Source organism: Elephantulus edwardii, unplaced genomic scaffold (assembly GCF_000299155.1).
Source record: "Elephantulus edwardii isolate Elephantulus edwardi_28Jun2011 unplaced genomic scaffold, EleEdw1.0 scaffold00008, whole genome shotgun sequence".
NCBI classification, from domain to species: Eukaryota; Metazoa; Chordata; class Mammalia; order Macroscelidea; family Macroscelididae; genus Elephantulus; species Elephantulus edwardii.
This window is the reverse complement of record NW_006399758.1, coordinates 37,846,071-37,858,853: the sequence shown is the minus strand read 5'-3', so window position 1 is coordinate 37,858,853 and position 12,783 is coordinate 37,846,071.

The window sequence follows — 12,783 nt, the reverse complement described above, 5'->3', positions numbered from 1 at the left end:
TAACAGACAATAATCTGTAATTAAAGATAAATACATACACTAAAAAGAGTGGAGTCTTAAAGGCATATACAAATATGTATACCAAAATGTGTGTGTGTGTGTATACCAAAAGGATGATATTTTTCCAAACCCAAAGATAAAAAGGCAGGAAGGGGGGAAGGGGTAGGGAAATAAGATGGAAATGGGAAATCCCCAAGGGAAAAGAATATTGGGGTGACATGTTATTGTGGTGACACATTGAGATTGGAACTAACACCATGGAACAATTTGTATATGAGTTATTGATTGAAAAACTAATTTGCTATGAAAATGTCCACCTTAAATTACAGCAAAATGTTCAAAAGCAAATTATGAATAACTAGAAAAACTTACAGCAGAAAACTTAACAGTAACACCTATCAACAACATATATGGTTGTGATATCTTTACACACAAGTTTGTAAGTGTATTTATCTCCAAGTATATATTATATCTATCTCTGTCTCTCTGTCTCTCTGTCTCTCTGTCTCTCTCTGTCTCTCTCTCTCTCTCTCTCTCTCTCTCTCTCTACTTATATATACTTACAAATTTATATGTGAAAATATCCACAATCATAAACACACACATCTATGCTTTTTTTTTTTTCAGAGCGCACGGGAGGTTTATTCGCCCACTGCTGCTCCAGGACAGGTCAGCTCGGAGGAACTTCACTTCAGTATGGTATCGTCCTGGGCTTCTGCCAGTTCTCTGGCGATGCGCTTCAGTTCATCCTGCTTCTTCTTCTCCTCGGCTGCTATCCTCCTTTCCTCTTCTGCCCGCGGCTTCAGGTAACTGTAGCGCTTGGCTCCATAGGCCATGCCGAGGATGAGCGCAGAGTACCGGGTGAGCTTGATGAGCGGAGAGACTTGCACCGGGGGCACCATCTTGTTCCTGACCTTCGTACCACATCTATGCTTTTAAGATCACCCTTTTAGTGTATGTATTTATCTATGTATTTCATTATTGTCTGTTAACACTCTTGTTGCAGAGTTTTATATGCTACAGCATTACATTGCTGTTGTAAATGTTGTATGTATCTTAAAGTATACATGTGTGTATATGTGTGGTGTGTGTATATGTATATACCTACACACACACACACACACACACTCTAATATGAGAGAGAAGAGTATTTTGAGAGCATTGAGAGTGAACTACTGCATCTGAAGGCTAAGGACTATACACTTGGGGAATGTCTAGGTCAATTGGAAAACCAAAGTCCATAAATATAATTCTACATGCTAGTTTGGTGAGTAAAGTCTGAAATTTCAAAAGCTTGTGAGTATTTATTATGAAGTAACTATTGACCTCTTCCTTGCTTTAGCAAAGAAGAGCAAAGAAAACAAAAGACTCAGCACTCAGACTGAAGGACTAATAGTGCACAGGAACTACAGCCTTCTTTAACCTGAGACCAGAAGAGCTCATTGGTGCCAGCCTACCACTATTAGGCATTCTGTTCTCTAGCATTAAAAAAGGCTGAGGTTAGAATTGTTAAAAAAAAAAAAGTAGAAATTTTTTTAAAAAAAAAAAACACCCAGAATGTATTGGTCTGGAAGAGATTGAAGAAACACCCAGGGAATTGTCCTAAGTTGACCTGAAATCCCCACAGGACATCTGTTGGTCAAATAATAGATGAGTCTTTAAATTAACAGTAGTATCTGTGAAGACCATGGTTCTTATATCAAACAACCATACAAGACAAAAAGGATGATATTTTCCCCAAAACCAAAGATAAGAAGGCAGGAAGGGGTAGGGAAATCAGATGGATGGAAATGGGAAATCCACAAGGGAAAAGAATATTGGGGTACATGTTATTGTGGTGACACATTGAGATTGCCATGGAACTAATGCCATGGAACAATTTGCATATGAACTACTGATTTTTTCAATAGACTAATTTCAGTAGGTTAATTTGCTATGGAAATGTCCACCTTCAATTACAGTAAAATGTTCAAAATCAGTAACTAGAAAAACTGATAACAGAAAACCTATCAACAACAACAACAACAAAAGCTATGTGGTTGCATTTCTCACTTTCATTTTGTCACAGTGAAGGTTGACGTTTTCTAGAAGCTACTGTCTGAATTTTACAATAGTGATTTCACAACAAATTGAATGTAGATACTAAAATATCAGTATTTTCTAGTTATTTTCCCAAATATGAAAAATATAAAATAATACAACTTGTCTTAGTAATAATAATGTTACATACACTATCATTGTTTTTATAGCTAAGTTTTTAAAAAATACTTCTGAGTTTATTTATTTTTTTTAATGGCAATGGCATACGTGGAGAGACATCCATTGTCATTGGAGCAAGCGAACAGGATAGAGTCATAAAGGATGAGAAGTAGACTTCTCCCATGGAGAAGCTCAGGGTTTGAACCATTGACCTTGTTGTTAGCAATTGGAGGTTTAACTCCTGCTCCACCAGGGTCCCCCACAATAAAAAAAGTAACTTGAAATCCTTGCTAATTTTTATGCAGTGCTTCAGTGGATATCATTGTGACCGAAACTACACACACACACACACACACACACACACACACACAACCATGATTATTTTTTTTTAAAGTCACTTTTTGCTTGTTGAAATGTTCAAGCAAAAATTATACAAAAGCCTGAGGAGATGTGAAAACTAAAAGTAATGCAATATTCTAGATGGGACCCAACAGCAGACAACGGGAAGTAGGTAAAAACCAAGGAAATATGAATAAAGTATGCACTTGTGTTAGTAATACACAAGTATTCATTCATTAAAGGAGTCTTGGGGAGCTCTGATAGCTTAGTGGTAACCGTTATGCTGCCAATCTGAAGGCAGGCAGTTTGAATCCCCCAGCTGCTCCCTGGGGAAAAAGATGGGTAATCTCCTCTTTTGGCATTTGCAGCCTCTGAAAATCTGCTGGAAGGTCAGCTATAAGTAGGTTCAACTCCAAGGCATACAAACAATAACAATAAAGGGGTCCTGATGGCATAGTTGTTAAGTTTTCAGCTGTTAACCTAAAGGTCTGAGGTTCAAACCCAACTAGAGGCTCTGTGGGAAAAGATGTGATAGTTTGCTTGTAAAGGTTTTTGCCTTGGAAACCCTTATGAGGGAGTTCTAGTCTGTCCTGTAGGTTTGCAGTGAGTCAAAATTAACTTGTTGGAAATGTACTTGGCTTTCCATTTTGGTTTATTAGGTCATTAATTATGATAAGAGAAACTGGGTCCAGTGTAGATAAGAAATCTCTAATACCTTTTAAATGATTGTGGAAGTCATAAACTGTTAAAGCAGTGTATTAGTTTTCTGAGGCTATAGTAATTAATTAACACATACTTGGTGGTGACTTTAAATAACACAGATTTATTTTCTTACAGTGTTGGAGGCCAGAGGTGGTGTTAGGGACTATTTCCACACAACTCTGTGATTGAAAAGAAGTGGGTAGCTGGCTGGACCTCAGAGCACAAAAAAAGAGCAAAGAGTCAAGACGTATAAGAAGATAGGGGCAAAGCATGAACTTTTAAAGGATGTTGGTTTGAAAAAACAAACCTGGAAATTTGTATAGTAGATCACGTTAAAAAAAACAAGATCCTTATTATAGTTCTTCAGTGTGATAATGCTATTATGGTTATAAAGGTTATTTTATATAAAGAGAATCATAATGGGATATTAAAGGTTGAAGTGTGATCACATGGGTAACCAAATTTGAAACATACAATACAGATACACAAATGCACCCAGATAGATAGAAGAAGCTAAGGTGGAAAGATGTTAACAATTGTTACACTGAGGTCAATTATGTCCAATGGAAAAAATGTGAAAGACATATGCAATTTGTTTTAGGAAGCACATTTTTGGCCTCTGAATCCCTGATCAAGCAGATCCCAAGAATCCTAGGTCCAGGGCTAAATAAGGCTGGCAAGTTCCCTTCTCTGCTGACCCACAATGAGAACATGGTGGCAAAAGTAGACAAGGTGAAGTCCACCATCAAATTCCAGATGAAAAAGGTCCTGTGTCTGGCAGTGGCTGTTGGCCACGTGAAGATGACAGATGATGAACTTCTTTATAACATCCACCTGGCTGTCAACTTTCTGGTTTCACTGCTAAAGAAGAATTGGCAGAATGTTTGGGCTTTGTACATCAAGAGCACCATGGGCGAGCACCATGGGCAAGCCCCAGGGTCTGTACTAAGATACAGCTCAATAAATCTTACTATTAATAAAAAAAAAGTGCTTAAAAAGTGAACAGAAACAAGTGAATCTAATTTTAAGAACATATTTTGCTGAAACCAGTAAATGGAAAATTTTATTATTTCAATTATAGTTATAAAAATTATTAATAAGATATTTTAGATTCTTGTTTATGCTACGTTCAAAGCCCATGCATATGTTATGACTGTAGCACATTCTCAAACTGGAATAGCCCTATTATAGATTGTCAGAGCCATTTCTGGCTAATGCCTACTGTAGTGAATGGTGCAAAAGTAGATGTGGAAGATACAGGCATCGGTTGAGTTATGCTGCTGCTTTTCTGTGCATTCCAAATCTTTTCATAATCAGTTACTATATAATTTTTTAAAGTATCTCAACTTTCAATGTTTGATGCATTTGTCTCTTCTATATTTCATGCCAGCTCACCAAAAGTGGGTCGCAATATTTCAGTAGCTATACAAATGCCATTTACACTGGTTAAAAAGGAAAAAACAAAATACAAGGCAACAAGACAAACAAAAAGAACAGTGCTTTGTTTTGTTATCTTACTAGATTGGATACTGTAAGTAAAGTCTAAACTACTTGGCATTTTTCTTATCCATGTCATCAGATTAGTTTTTCCTACAGATACACTCATCTTACCTTTTTTACTTAGGGATTCTCTATCTATAGAGATGATAAATACTGAAAACTACCTAATTATTGACTTGGCAAAGTTTGTTGACTATTCTGCTGATTGTCAGGAGAATGAACAAATGTATCCTGGAAGAAATAAAATGAAAATGCTCCTTAGAGGTTAACATGGTGAGACTTCATCTCTATACTCAGTCATGACATCACACTTGGTATAATAAAGAGTCAGGGGTGGGGGGTGGGGAGAAAGAACCCTCAACTGGATTGACACAGTGGCTTCAACAATGGACCCAAAATTAAACACTATGGAGCAGATAGCACAGGACAAGCGAGTGTTTTACAGTGACTATGAATCAGAATTTTCTTGATGGCATCTTAAAAAACCACTACCACTTTCTAATTTCAGTCTTCTGAAAGGTTCTAACCTTGTTAATGATGTTTCTCCCATAGAAATTTCAAAAGCACATGAATTTTGTCTGCCTGTTCATTGATATTCTTAATATACACCACAAAAAGAATGCTCAAGATTTACTCTGGATTGTTGAATGAATTGATATTTCCCTAAACCTCTAGTCCAGTTATCAGCCTTCTGAGTTCCTCATTAACCATTGGTCCATTTCTGAAAAATCAACTATTGAAAAACCTTGCACATACAATTGCCATGGATTTAAGTTGACTTGACAGCAACTGGTTGTACGGTTTGTGTGTAATTATATATATTATACTCATCTATCAGTTTCTGTAGTAGGACTATCAGTTTTCTGTACTGTATATACTGTATCATATGATATTCTAATTAAAAATGCCCAAATTTATGACTTACAATGCTGGGAATAACCTATGATCTAATGATCATATGACCTGCTATGAGAATGACAAATTAAAGAGAAATAGTGTTGCATACATCATAAAAAGTATTTCAAGTTTGTACTGAAATATAGTGCTACCAGTGATAAGATGTCAATATACTTATGAGAAAGAATTATTAAAACTACTATTATTAAAACATATGCAGAATTTATTATGTATGAGTGAGTAAAAATTGAGTATTAGCTGACCCTCTAGGTGGTTTTCAAAGGCCGTAGACTCTACGGGAGGAGGGTGCCCATCTTCCTTCTATGGAGCAGCTGGTGTATTTGAACCATGCATCTTTGAGTTGGCATCACATCACCTTAATAAATACGAGGCTACCAAAGCTTCTGTATATTAACTACGAAAGTGAAAAATAAAGAAATTGAAGATTTATACAAACTTCTACAATCTGGTTTGTTTGAAAATGCAGTAATAATAATTGGTGAGTGGAATGAAAAAGTTAAAAAATAAGAATTTGTACTTATGCGGTCTGTGGTACTATAACTCAACACACATAACAACAACAACTTAGGAGGTCAGAGATCATTTGACAGGGTTTTTTACAATCAGTGATTTATTCATTGCAAATATCTTGCTTTTTTAAAGACCAAAAATAAAAAACAAACCACACAAACCCACAACAAAACAAAAACAACAAATGGTGACTATACGTACACATGGGCTTTGCCTGATGGAATACATAGGAATCAAATGGTCACATTTGTAGAGAGACAGTGGAAAACACAATATAAGCCATATGAAGTTGTCAGCAGTTGATTGTGGATCATGATTTTATCATATAAAAGTTCAAACTGAAGCTGAAGATGCCAAAACCAGGTCCATCAGAGCCAATATATGACCTTAAGTTTATCCCATGTGAATTTAAAAACCACTTCAAGAACAGAGGTAATGCGTTGAACACTAATGACTGAACATCACACAAATTGTAGGCTGACACCAGGACTATCATACATGAAGGAAGCAAAAGGTGGTTGAAAAGGCAATAAAAGAGAGAAAAGGCCAAACTGGTTGTCAGAAGAGACTTTGAAACTTGGTCATGAAGAGAGAGAAGCAGAGGAGAAAATGAAGATACGAGAACGTAACAAAATATTCCAAATTACATCTTGAGAAAACAAAGAAAATAGTATAGTAACGTGCAAAGATCTTAGAAAATCAAAAGGGAAGATCACTTTTGGCATTTCTCAAGCTGAAAGTACTGAGGTTGAGGCTGTGGTGTAAGATTCAAGACTTAAGTTGAAATCCTGAAGAATTCTATGGGACAAACATACATAGAAAGCAGAGAATATCAGAAAGATGCCTATTTGTGTTTTATTGACTCCACAAAGGCATTTGACTGTGTGCATAATAAAAAATGATATTTAAAAAAAGCATGGGAACCCCAGAACAATTAATTAGTGTTTATGCAAAACCTATATGTAGATGAAAGAAGTGGTGTCCAAACAAAGCAAGAGGACATTGCATGATTTAAAATATCAGGGTTGTGTCCTTTTCCATACTTATTCAAACAGTATGTTGAACAGATCATTCAAGAAGCTGGACTTCCTGAAGAAGAATGTGGCATTAAGATTGGAAGAAGATGAATCAACAACTTGCATTATGCAGATGATACAACCTTGCTGAAAGCAAGGAGGATTTGAGGCATGTGGTGAAAAAAATCAAGGACTACAACCTTCAATATTAATTACACATCAACATTTAAAAAAAAATCCCCAAATCCTCACCATTGGGCAAGTATGCAACATCAGGATAGATAGGGATAAGATTGCCATTGTCAACGATTTCATCTTGTTTGTATCTACCATTACTACCCATGGTACCAGCAATTAAGAAATCGAAAGATGAATTGCACTAAGGAAACCTGCTGTGAGGGACATCTCCAGAATACTAAAGAGCAAGGATGTCAGTTTAAAGATTAAGGTGCATTTGATCCAAGTCTTGTTCTTTTAAATCACTTGCTGTGCAACTGAAAGTTAGACAATGACTAAGGATGATAGAAGAAGAACTGATGAATTTGAGTTGTGGTGTTGGAGAAGAGTATTGAATATCCCATGGATTTGCCAAGAGAACAAGTAGGTCTGTCCTAGAGACAGTGAAATCAGCATGCTTCTTGGAGGCATGAATGGTGAAACTCTGTCTCACATAATTTGTGTATGCTGTAAGAAGGGCATCATGCTTAGAAAGGTGGAGGGTTGGTGACTAACTATAAATTCAAGTGTGTTTGAGATGAGGAGGAGTTAAAAAAATAGGGCAAGATTCAGAGCTGTTGTTCTTATCCAGCCTGAGGGTGTAGCTCAGTGGTAGAGCACATGACTGCAGAACTCTTGCTCTTAGGGTCAGAATGAATCATAGTTGACTTGGTGGCCTATAACAATAACATAATTTATTTTTAAAAAGTTTTTATGTGAGTGATATTTTACAAATCCTATTAATTTCAAGGAATCTCTATGAGTTGTACATTACGAGATTACATCTAAAAACCATGTTGTTGATTGTCTTGAGTTGAGCACGACTTATAGCGACCTTATGAAAAAAGGCCTGAAGCCCCTCTACAACTATGAACATTTATAAAACTTCATAGTTTCCAGAGGCACGTTGTTTAGAAAGAGGATGCCACTCCTGGTAGCCTAGTGACAAGAAGCTGTGCTGCAATCCTGAAGGCACGCAGTTCGAAGCCACCAGCTGCTCCATGGGAAAAGGACAGGATGGGCAATCACCTTTTGTGCAATTAACTGTCTGAAAATCCACTGGAGGGTCAGCTATGGGTTGGTTCCTATTCTATGATACACAACATCTAACAGCAATAGCATGATTTTAATTACTATATCTAATCAACCCTTAGGGAACTCTGGTGGCCCAGTGGCAAGAAGTTGCACTAACATCCCAAAGGTATGTGGTTTGAATCCAACAGTTGTGCCATGAAAGAAGGATGGGCAATCTCTTCCCACATTATTAAACTGTCTCTGAAAACCCACTGGAGGGTCAGCTCTTGTTTCCAATCCAACAACAACACAACAACATATTATATGACCTAATCCAATAGTACTGAAGGAAGAATTCCAAACTGCACTCAAGGCATTGGCAAAAAGCAAAGCTCCAGGAACTGATAAAATATATCAACTAAGCTGTTTCAGTACACAGATGCAGCCTTGGTTGTGCTCACTAGTTTATGCCAAGAAATTTGGAAGGCAGCTAACTGACTGGAAGAGCTCCATATTTGTGCCCATCTCTCCTCAAGAAGAAGATCCATCAGAATGTGGAAATTATTAAGGATATCATTAATATCACATACAAATGAAATCTCGTTGAAAACTGTTTAAAAATACCTGCACAGAGAACTTCCAAAAATTCAATCTGGATTCAGAAGATGTATTCAATGTAGAGATACTATCATTGCTGATGCCAGATGGATTTGGATTTGAAGTTGAGAATACCAGAAAGATGTTTACTTGCGTCCTCTTGGCTGTATGGATCCTAATAAATTATGGACAACATTGAGAAGAGTGGGAATTCCAGAACACTTAATTGTGTTCTTGTGGACCTTGTAAATGAACCAAGAAGCAGTTAGTGTAATAGACTAAGAGGATAGTGCATTGTTTTAAATTAGGAAAGGTGGGTGGCAGGGCTATTTGCTTTCATCATACTTGTTCAGTATATATAATGAATAATTAATCCAAAAAGTTTGAGTACGTAGGAAGAAAACTTGAAGTTCTTAGGACTTAATTGAAACACGTACTTACAGCCTTCAGTATGGATTATACTTCGACATAAAACAAGTATACTCACAACTGGACTGATAAGTAACTAATAATAAATTGAGAAAAGATAGAAATTGTCAATAATTTAATTTTACTTGGCTTTACAATCAACATCTGTGGAAGTAGTGGTCAAGGATTTTATTTTTTTAGTGGTCAAAAAATAAAATGATGTATTTGCATTTTGAGAATCTGCCATCAAAGACATCTCTAAAGCTGTAAGGAGCAAAGATGCCAATTTAAAGACTAAGGTATAACTAATCCAAGCAACTATGTTTCCAATTTCCTTATACACATGTGAGAGCTGGATAGTGAATAAGGAAAACGGGAAAAAAAAAAGGGATACTTTTGAGTTGCTGTATTGGTGAAGGGTACTGAATATGCCAAGCACAGCCAAAAGAATAAAAAGGGATATCTTGGAGGAAGTGCATCCAGGGTGAAAGAAGCAAGGATAATGAGCCTTGTTTTATATATTTTGGGCATGTTATTATGACAGTTCAGTCCCTGAGCAAAGACTGTAAAAAGAGCAAAGGCCATGTGGGGATGGCCCTATCTGATCTTTATCAGCTTCACAAAGGGAAACTATCCCCATCAACAACATCAATAGCACAAAACCAATTTTCATGAGGCCCCATATGTCTTCCATGTTCCCACACGTCTTTCTACTCATCTCAACACCAATTTTAGTGTTTTGCTGGGTCCCAAATCTGATGCAATAGCTTACAGACCACACAGAACCATATTGGGGAAGTTAAAAGATTATAATGAAGGTTAATAGCAGAATACAGTCAGAACTTTCTAAAATGTGCTCACAGACACCTCAGCCTTAAGCTTCACGGATTAAGGCCAGTGCTACAAAATTCTCAGTCCTGCCATTGGTGGTTCCCCCTCCCCCAACTCTGCAAATTGTTCAATGAATTTTGGCAAAGGCTCTTGGCTTAGCTCTAGTTCTGTCCATGGTTGGGATGGGGTGGGGGGAGCTGTGAAGGAGGAGAAGCAGCCGGCTCTGTCTCACGCCTGGTCCTCTTTTTTAACTATGACTGTTGTTGCCATAAGTATAGATAGATTAATATAATTACTGCAACAGTGTTCTTGAGCACAGTGGATATTGTGAGGATGGCACAGGATTGGGAAATGCTTTGATGTACATATGTTAGAAATTGGGTGGCTATGATTGGCACCAAGACACTTAACAACAACAATCCATTATATTTCCCTACTTTGCATTCATTTAAGGAACCCTGGTGGTGTAATAGGTTCTATGTCGTACTGTTAACCACAGGGAAATGAGTGGGAATTCACCACTCATTCTAATGGAGTGGGTTTCATGTTTCAGTTTGTATGCATTTTCTTCTATAACAAGAATATAAGCAACTTGGAAACAGTAATCAACACTTTCATTCTCTTTTTTTCCTTTTTTGTAACATCCTCCTAACGATAGAATTTTCTGTGCAAGGGACTTAAAATTGCCTGGCTAATTCTTATAGGATCCTTGAGTGAGTGATATGCCTATGTGCTTTGTTCCTAGTCAGTTTCTCCCCTTGCTTCATTTATTGAGATGATGGTTTGTAGGGTTTTGTGTGAAAGCGCATAATTTGAACTGATTACTGTAGCGTTTCAAATGTATAATCAGAGATCCAGCAAATTAAAGAGGAAGAATATATTTAGTAACAGAAAGATGTCTTTGCAAGTGTTGATTAAGGTCAGGATGACTAACAACAGTGCTGTCCAACTCAGCAGAGCTCTTCCTAGATTTGCAAATGATTAGCTTGTGACCTTGGATAAGTCACTTAAGCTTCAAAAATCTTTTTAGATCTATTTCCTGAATGGCATGAGAAACAGAAGATAGTTCCACTTTGACTTAAGAGTTCTGAGATTTTGAGTTAGTATTTAAAAAGAAAAAAATGTTAGCTGTAATATGATTATTATATCTCAAAGTTTTAAAACGGTCTAATGATTCTCACATTTAAATCTCTAGGCTGGTATTTCATGGTATCCAAGGCTGAAATCTTAACAGAAGTAGACTAGAATGTTCTCTTAAGAAACAGCTTGTAGGTTCCAACCACCAACCGTTTATGTAGCAGCTAAACAATTAACCACTCTACCACCAAGTAAATTCTTTTGTTAAGTGGCATTTTGGTCAGTTCTCTACATAGAGACTCTTGATATAACAAAATAAAATAATGTGCAATTTTGTGCAATTCTCAGAATATTTACTGTGCTGAAAGTCATTGTTGTCATTGTGTCAATCCATCTCAGCAAGGGTCTTCCTCTCCTTTTCTGGCCTTCCACCTTTCCAAGCATGATACCCTTTCCCAGGGACTACTTTGGGTTCTCTTAATACCTTGCTAGGTAAAGTCTTAACACTCTTCTTTCTAAGGAACACTCTGGCTGCACTTCTAATACAGCTTGGCTTGCTCTATTGCGAGTCCATGATATCTTCAATACCTTTGCCAACACCATAACTCAAAAGTACCAATTCTTGTGCAGTCTTCTTTATTTATTGTCCATATTTCACATGCATATGAAGCAATTTAATATATGGCTTGAATCAGTTTGTCTCATCCCCCCCCCTTCAATCGGTGTCTTTAAAGTGACACTTTTCCTCTTAGAACTTTAAAGAGGTCTTTGGTAGCAGATTTGCTTAATGCAGCATGTCATTTAATTTCACTGCTGCTTCCATGAGTGTTGACTGTGAATCAAAGTGAAATAGAATTCTGGATAACTTCAACCTTTTCTCCATTCATTACCATGTTTATTTTTTTTTTTCCAAAATAAGATTACATAATTTTTTTGTTTATAACATTGCAATTATAAGTTTTACAATTCATGCACACTTTGTTTTATAATTATACTTACAAATTACTAACTGGGCTCTATGAGGAGAAATGTGGTATCAGGATTGGTGGAAGATCTATCAACAATCTGCGTTGTTCAGATAAAACAACCCTGCTTGCTGAAACTGAGGAGGACCTGAAGTGCTTGCTGTAGAGGGTCAAGGACTGCAGCCTCCAATATGGATTGAGGCTCAATGTCAAGAAGACAAGATTCTCACCACTGGGCCAATTGGCAGCATCAGTCTGGATGGTGAAGAGATTGAGATTGTTTATAGCTTTAGTTTGCTTGGCTCCACAGTCAACACTCTTGGCACCAATAGCTAGGAAATAAAAAAACACTGCGATGGGAAAGTCTGCTGTTAGGGACCTCTCCAAAGTTCTGAAGAGCGATGGTGTATCCCTGGAGACTAAGGTGCATCTGATACAGGCCATGGTCTTTGTAATCACTTGTTATGCATCAGAGAGTTGGACAATGACTA